The sequence below is a fragment of the Aedes albopictus genome, chromosome 2, assembly GCF_035046485.1.
Source record: "Aedes albopictus strain Foshan chromosome 2, AalbF5, whole genome shotgun sequence".
Lineage (NCBI taxonomy): Eukaryota > Metazoa > Arthropoda > Insecta > Diptera > Culicidae > Aedes > Aedes albopictus.
Genome location: NC_085137.1, coordinates 323,512,453 through 323,519,603, shown reverse-complemented (window position 1 = coordinate 323,519,603; position 7,151 = coordinate 323,512,453). Strand labels below are relative to the sequence as shown.

Genomic DNA, 7,151 nt, shown 5'->3' with positions numbered 1-7,151 from the left:
GAATATGCGGAACTGTTTGCCATACTGTTAAGCAAGAGTTATGCATTGTGAAATATAGCTGTGTTAGTGTGTTGCCCGAGCATAATAATCAACCGTTTGACATAGTGTGATTGCTCATTGCAACCATTTAATACGAGTTTCCATGTTCATATACTTTAACAATGTGTGCACACTAGAATATATGGTTAAAGTTTGGTTTGGGGCATTCAAACTGTTATTTACTGTATGTAGCTTTGGGTGTCATGTTGTTGAACATGAAAGCCACCATTTGTGACACATTAACCTTACCGCATAGAACAAACTTACTGTTTGAAATGTATGTCAAATTGTATTTCACTATGCGGGCAGGTGGAGCGTGATCTGGCGAGTGTTGGGCGTGACCGAGGATGGAGAGCTGCAGCTGCAAATCGAGTATAATGGCGGCAAATTGTTGATTCAGTATTATCATGAATTTGATGTGAACTAAATAAATGAAACGAATGAATATTCAAAAAATCATATCTCAAAAACAAAACAACATACATTTCCGATTTTTTGATATGTTACGCCAAATTTCCTGATTTTTCTGATAAAAATATAAAACCAGGGTACCTCTTTGGTCCCGAGAGTTAAAACTACGTGAGAATTACAACTTTTTTTCCCTTATTGAGGCAGGGAATGTTTAAAAATTACTTATGCACATACTGAAGCCGCGCGTATACAGCTAGAAAATGACGAAAAAAAGATGGCATGGCGGTCATTGTTACCCGGATAAAAAATACAATAGAAAAACATAGGATTCTAATGTAACAGAACCATTGAAAACAATGCTCTCACAATAGAATTCAATGTTAAAATAACAATAGAAAAACAATTGAATCAAATGTTTCTAACAATAGAATCAAATGTGAATGAGCATTTCACATTGAATTGTATAGGTTGTTAAGTATCGTAACAATACAAAAAAAGACTTTTTTCCATACAACTTTTTTCGCAAAACAGAAAATTCTAATGTTATTGAAATGTTGATAATGCCGATACGTGGAATGGAATATACCGTAGATTTTTATGCATTTGAATTGTTTTGAACAGTTGAATATGAACTGTGATTTTACATTGAATTCAATGGTTTGGGGATGGTTTTCTATTGTGATACACAAGATTCTTATGTTTTCGAATTGTTGCAAACAGTGAAATGTACGGTAAGTGTATTGTTTTGAATAGTGATTTTATGACTGGTTCCACATTTGATTCTATTGTTTTAGAATTGTTATACCATACTGTTTGTACTGTTTTTACATTGAATTCAATGGTTTGAGTATTGTTTTCTATTGTGATACAGAAGATTCTTATGTTTTCGAATTGTTTCAAACAGTGAAATGTACGGTAAGTGTATTGTTTTGAATAGTGATTTTATTGCTAATTCCACACTTGATTCAATTGTTTTGGAATTGTTTTGTACTGTGATACAGAAGATTCTTATGTTTTTAAATTGTTCTAAACAGTGAAATGTACGGTAAATGTATTGCTTTGAGCAATGACTTTAATACTGGTTCCACGTTAGATTCAATTGTTTTCTAGTGTGATACAGAAAATTCTAACTTTAATTTTTAAATTTAACTTTACAAAACATATGAACTGCTTGAACAAATTCTGAATGAAGCGAAACGTAAGCTATGCATTTGGTCTAGAAGCTTGTATGTTTTAAGCTATATTTAAAAAACAGATCGAACAATTATCAAGTATTTGGATCACTCATGTTGTAAATCGAGTAATGTTTAATTGCATTAATGGTTGAAGCTTAGGCTCCCATGCCCCACAGCCAGATAACTGGGTTTAGCAGACTAAGCATTATATGTGGCAACACTATAAGCGGCATGATGGAACCGTGCCTAAGCGCGCTAAGTGTTATTAGACCACTAATGTAGTTGCATTTAGTGGGTGATGAGGTACAAAAGTAACATTACAGCGTGCTTAACCATTATTGTAGCATTTAAAAATACTCGATATACTACACCTTGGACCCATATCAAAAGATTGTTCGAAGTGCTCAATTCCAAAAGATGATTCTAATCCTATGATTCATTATTAAATATCGTTTCCCTAAAATAACACACGAATGATTTATGTGAAAGTTCCTTAAAGTTTGGCTACTTTGGCTATTGTAGATGATTGAGTATTGAACTGACACTGATTAACTATAGGCTCTGCTTAATTTCACAAAAAAATAATCTTGAATTTATTTTTTACTACTACCTGGCCATGACCATAGGCTACTTATAGTTATAGCTGTCCTCTTCGAACTACTCGGTCTTCATCCCAACGTCCGCCATGTACCTCATAGTGTGCAGCATCTCCGGTGTAATCTTCCTGTAGCATCCATTGATGGACACGAATCAGTTCATAATGCAGTTAATACCGAATCCTAGTTTGTAGTTTTCGATCCAATCGAAACTGTTCTCATTCGCAGTACTCTCCCGTTTTCGTCACCACCATCCGTTCATCATCAGTATGGCAAACCCATTCTCGTTTCTTCTTTGGTTCCTTCTACAGAGCGCCATTCCCGCAGACATTGTGTATTTGTGCTGCAACTGTAACTTCGTCGTTGCTGTATCTACGACTGATGCATCGTTGCATAGATCCTATTTGTTGTAACGCGCTCTAGGGAAATCACTGGATTGCTCACCTTCTCCAGATGCGGCAAATGGTGCCCTCCGAAGGTGCACTCAGCGTCACCCGATGACCAACTTTAGGTAAACAGTTCACTGCAAAGAAAAAGTAGTTCAATTTCACAACTGCCAAGATGATTCTCACTTGTTGATGGCTCGTGATGTCCTGGATCATGATGTATTATAATTTTTCATTATAATAACTCATTTCGGTCTAATAATGGCCTAGTGTTCCAAACTGATTCATTATGAAACTGAGTGAGTTGCACAATGAAAAAAAAAAATTATAATTACCATTCACTGACAGAAATGTTGTCTGTTCAATATAACTTTTTCTATAGTTTTCTCAAGCTTCGAAGATATTCTTGGTATAAATGCTTCAAATGGTTGATTCACAATGATTTGATGCCCACACCACGTATAAGTTTCGTTTAAATCAACATCATTGCACACCAACCATCAAATGCTCCAGCCAAGCATATATCGTCGGTTTCCTGCAATAGGGGAACAAAAAAAAAAATGTGAATTTTCAGAATGAGCGTTTGAAAATTGGCAATCTTGAAGCACCTCCTACAAGTTCACTTATTTCTCTCAATATTCGACAAAAGTAAACGAATTTTGATCGTTGTATCATGGAAAGGGACTGAAGGACTATCTGTTTCATGAATTTTAGATTACTATTTTTCATCGACTCTAGGGGCAAGACACTGTGCAAACGAGAGTAACTCTGAGAAATTCTGAGTAACTCATTTTACCAATGATCGACGAAATTTGTTGTAAAGCACCTCTAAAACTGCAAGAAAGGCGAGATATCGGGTAATATTGTTTTGATTTTGCGATAAATCAGGCAACACATAGGTCAAAACGGGAGCAAACCGGAGAAATTCTGAGCAACTCTGTGAAGGAAAATTTACTCTCCAGCACAGTGTCTTGCCCCAAGCATCGACTATTGAAAAAGTTGACTGATTTTGAGTTGTGCCTTTATTGCGGAAAATGGGTGAAAATGCAAAAATCTCGCGTTTCTCATCGAACTTTGGAACGGGTCTTTGTGAGATGAAAGTTTGCATGGTTTTTCATCATTTGCCATCAAAATCTCAAAAATGACAAATTTTGAGTTGTGCCCCTATTGCAGGAAACCGACGATATGTCATTACTTGAACTTTGCTTGAGCCCGTGTTGACCGAGCCTCGTGACTGCTTTCTTCTTCTCAGTGTTTGGTTAGCAATGGTGGGAGCAGCGGCGGTAATTCGAAGTGACTACGACGATGTTATCGTATTGCCTTTATGAACGATATTTAGACCGTTCGCAATGCTGTTTTATTTTGTATGGCGAGTTTTAAAATTTTTAAAACTCCAGACTCTAGTTTAATTTAAAAACACTTCACTAATACTTCACTTTTGCAAAAGAAAATAAAAAATGAATAACTCTTTTAAAGAAAAACTAGAAAGGACAAGCAAATTCCTTTTAATTCTACTACTGTGCTTATCTTCGGACAGATAGGGGGCCGTCCATATACCACGTGGACAGCTTGGAGGGGGGAGGGGGTTAGCGAATAGTCCATGCTTGTCCACGGAGAGGGGGGTGGGGGTTCTTCAAATGTCCACGTGGACAACATTGACATAGGTATAAATTAGGAAACAAGAATCTAAAAACGAAACAAATTATGTCGCGACAATGTATAATCAAATAAAATGTATGAAAGAACTGTTGAAGATTCTCAAAATGCATGTAGGGATTTGCAGGCTTATTTTAAAAACTTCGTTTTGTAGGTTCCTTTAAATTTTAAGATGTTTCTTATGATCATTAAAGTCTAAACCTCAGCAATACAATTAAGTTGCTGTAAATCTTGTTTTTTAAAAGAATCTAAGAAATATAATCTTATCCCAACAATCTAAGATACAAAATTACTTTATCTCAACAAAACAATTAGACAATCATAGTTGGACAAACATTTTAAAAAACACCGTCTTCAACCAGAGGCTGTACAGACTAAACATTGAACAATCACTAACATTAGGCGATGGACATTACACGAAAAACACCTAATGAAGAATTTTCTGTTTGACGAAAATTTTTCACCAACTGGAGCAAGAATCGAACCCTCACTTTCACAAACATTAAGCTGAATTAAAAACAATGTTGAAAACTTGTAGGTACCTATTTTGTACTACTTGTTTGTATTATATGTAAAGCTATTGAATGTTTGTATTTTATAAAGTTTTCAATTATATTTAAGACATTGTTTACGAAGAAAAAAAAACTTTTTCAAAATCACTTTTTCCATTTATTATAGAAATATGAAAAAAAAAAAATTTTTTTTGGGATGTCCACGTGGACATTGGGGGAGGGGGGTAGGGGTTAATGAAAAGTCCACGCTTGTCCACGGGGAGGGGGGAGGGGGTCAAAAACCATGTATTTTCTGTCCACGTGGTATATGGACGGCCCCTAGGCCTATTTCGTCTGTGACTTACAGACTTCTTCAGTGTCAAGTGCTCGACTGAAGAAGTCTGTAAGTCACAGACGAAATAGGCCTATCTGTCCGAAGATAAGCACAGTAGTAGAATTAAAAGGAATTTGCTTGTCCTTTCTAGTTTTTCTTTAAAAGAGTTATTCATTTTTTATTTTCTTTTGCAAAAGTGAAGTATTAGTGAAGTGTTTTTAAATTAAACTAGAGTCTGAAGTAACAAGTTCTACTAAAAGCTCTAAAATAATAGTAAAGTTTTAAAACTCGCCATACAAAATAAAACAGCATTGCGAACGGCCTTAAAGATTTTATGCCGATTGAACGTTCTTAGTATAGTGTATGTAGCGCAATATATTACAATTAGATCATATTTCTCCAAGTATTTCTCTAAAATACGACCATTATGGAAATGTTTATTCTGAATTCAAAGCTTGTGATGATTCTAAAAATGCAACATAACCCCATTTGACCAATCTTTGTGTTACTTAAATGAATCATCTATAATAGGTATGTAGTTTAACCCTCAAATTAAGGGTTTAGATGAGTTAAGTTAAGCATAAACTTGCTTGAATCAGCCATTAGCATATGCGAGCCGCCAAACCATCAACAATAAATATTGTCACCTCTTTTTTATGTATGAATCCTTTAAACCCCCTCCCACAATTATTTTTTATGCATTTCTTCAATACTTATCGTGGGTTGAGCAAGCGATATACTCATTCATTGCCTACGGATAGATGCTGTTGGTTAGCTTAGATGACTCTCAATCGATATTTGAACATATTCCCCACACTGTCCGTTCCTAAGCATGTTTCGCAATCAATTTTCTTTTGTTATCCGTTGACTCCATCACATAGAACACGGTCATCATTCTGTAGGTCTCCTTAATCCCGCTGCCGTTCATTGATTCGACTCCACTGGCATCGCCCGGATTGAGTCTGTACTTACTCCGAATCTTCACAATCGGACACTTGATCGTTTTCAGGAAGCGTAACTGACTAGTGGTGGTGGCTGATTATGGAGGATGGCTTTATCAACTACCGTAGGACAATGTTTGCTGTGTCCAAAATCTTCACCGCGCCTTGAACGACCATCTTCTCGCTTCCTGGAAGGATCCATGTCTTCCGTCTCAGAGCACCAAAAACTGATCACAGCCATACATCGTTTTCCCCAATATCTTCTGTAGATTCGTTCTTCCTGTCTTTGACCAACACCGGCCAGAAATCTTTCCCGAAACATTCAACCTTCCTGATTCTCCTACGCACCTCCGCTTAATCCTCCGACACGTCCATGATTTCCAACATCACCTCAGCCTTCAGTGGCGATCGATCCGTTTCAGCAGATTCACCGGCAAGCTCACCATCCAAGAGCACCGCCCCACATTGGATCCGTATACCTACCGTATACAGCGAGCACATACTGCGAGGCTAAAAAAATATACAGCTCGTAAACAAATCGCATACATTTTTCGCCTTCGTTTACTGTCTCGAACGAAATTTACTTACCTCGGGTAAGCCGTATACTAACGCAGACAATTTCACGCAAAAATAATTGCAGAACTACGTATTTTTTGCTAAAGTAATTAGAAATTTAAGAAAATGAAAAAAACACAACAGAGAGTTCAGTGTTTTTTCCCTTTTTTTCGTCGATCAAGCACACTCATCCAAAACTACTCAAAAGTAAATTGCTTGTTACCAAGTTTTTTTTTACTCATTTTGGATGAAAGCGAAGAACAATGTAATCTTATGTTAATCTATTAGATACTCATAGAAAATGCTGTAACAATGAATTCTATTGTTAATCTTTTGTAACGAACCAAACTTAAAAAGGTACTCTACAATACATGTACAATAGGAATCATTGTTAACATAAGAATCTATTGTTTTTCTTCAGTTTTACCCATAGACTCAATGGTTCATTTTTATACGGGTAAGCTGATGGAATGAAATCAGGGCAGAGTTCTACGGGAGATTGCTGCCAGGATGTAACGGACCCCGGAGACGCTTGTTTTTGAAATGTAAGTTTTTTTTAATTAGAGG

At 36.3% G+C, this 7,151-nt stretch overlaps 1 long non-coding RNA gene across 1 annotated transcript; it reads right to left on the bottom strand.

The window, feature by feature from the left end:
• Window positions 1-740: 740 nt before the first annotated feature.
• LOC134288237 (uncharacterized) lies at window positions 741-6,761 on the bottom strand. The gene is made up of 3 exons (XR_009997833.1): window positions 6,618-6,761; window positions 6,378-6,539; window positions 741-2,744 (listed from the first exon to the last, which is right to left on the bottom strand). It is a non-coding gene; the product is annotated as an uncharacterized LOC134288237 (long non-coding RNA).
• Window positions 6,762-7,151: the final 390 nt, after the last annotated feature.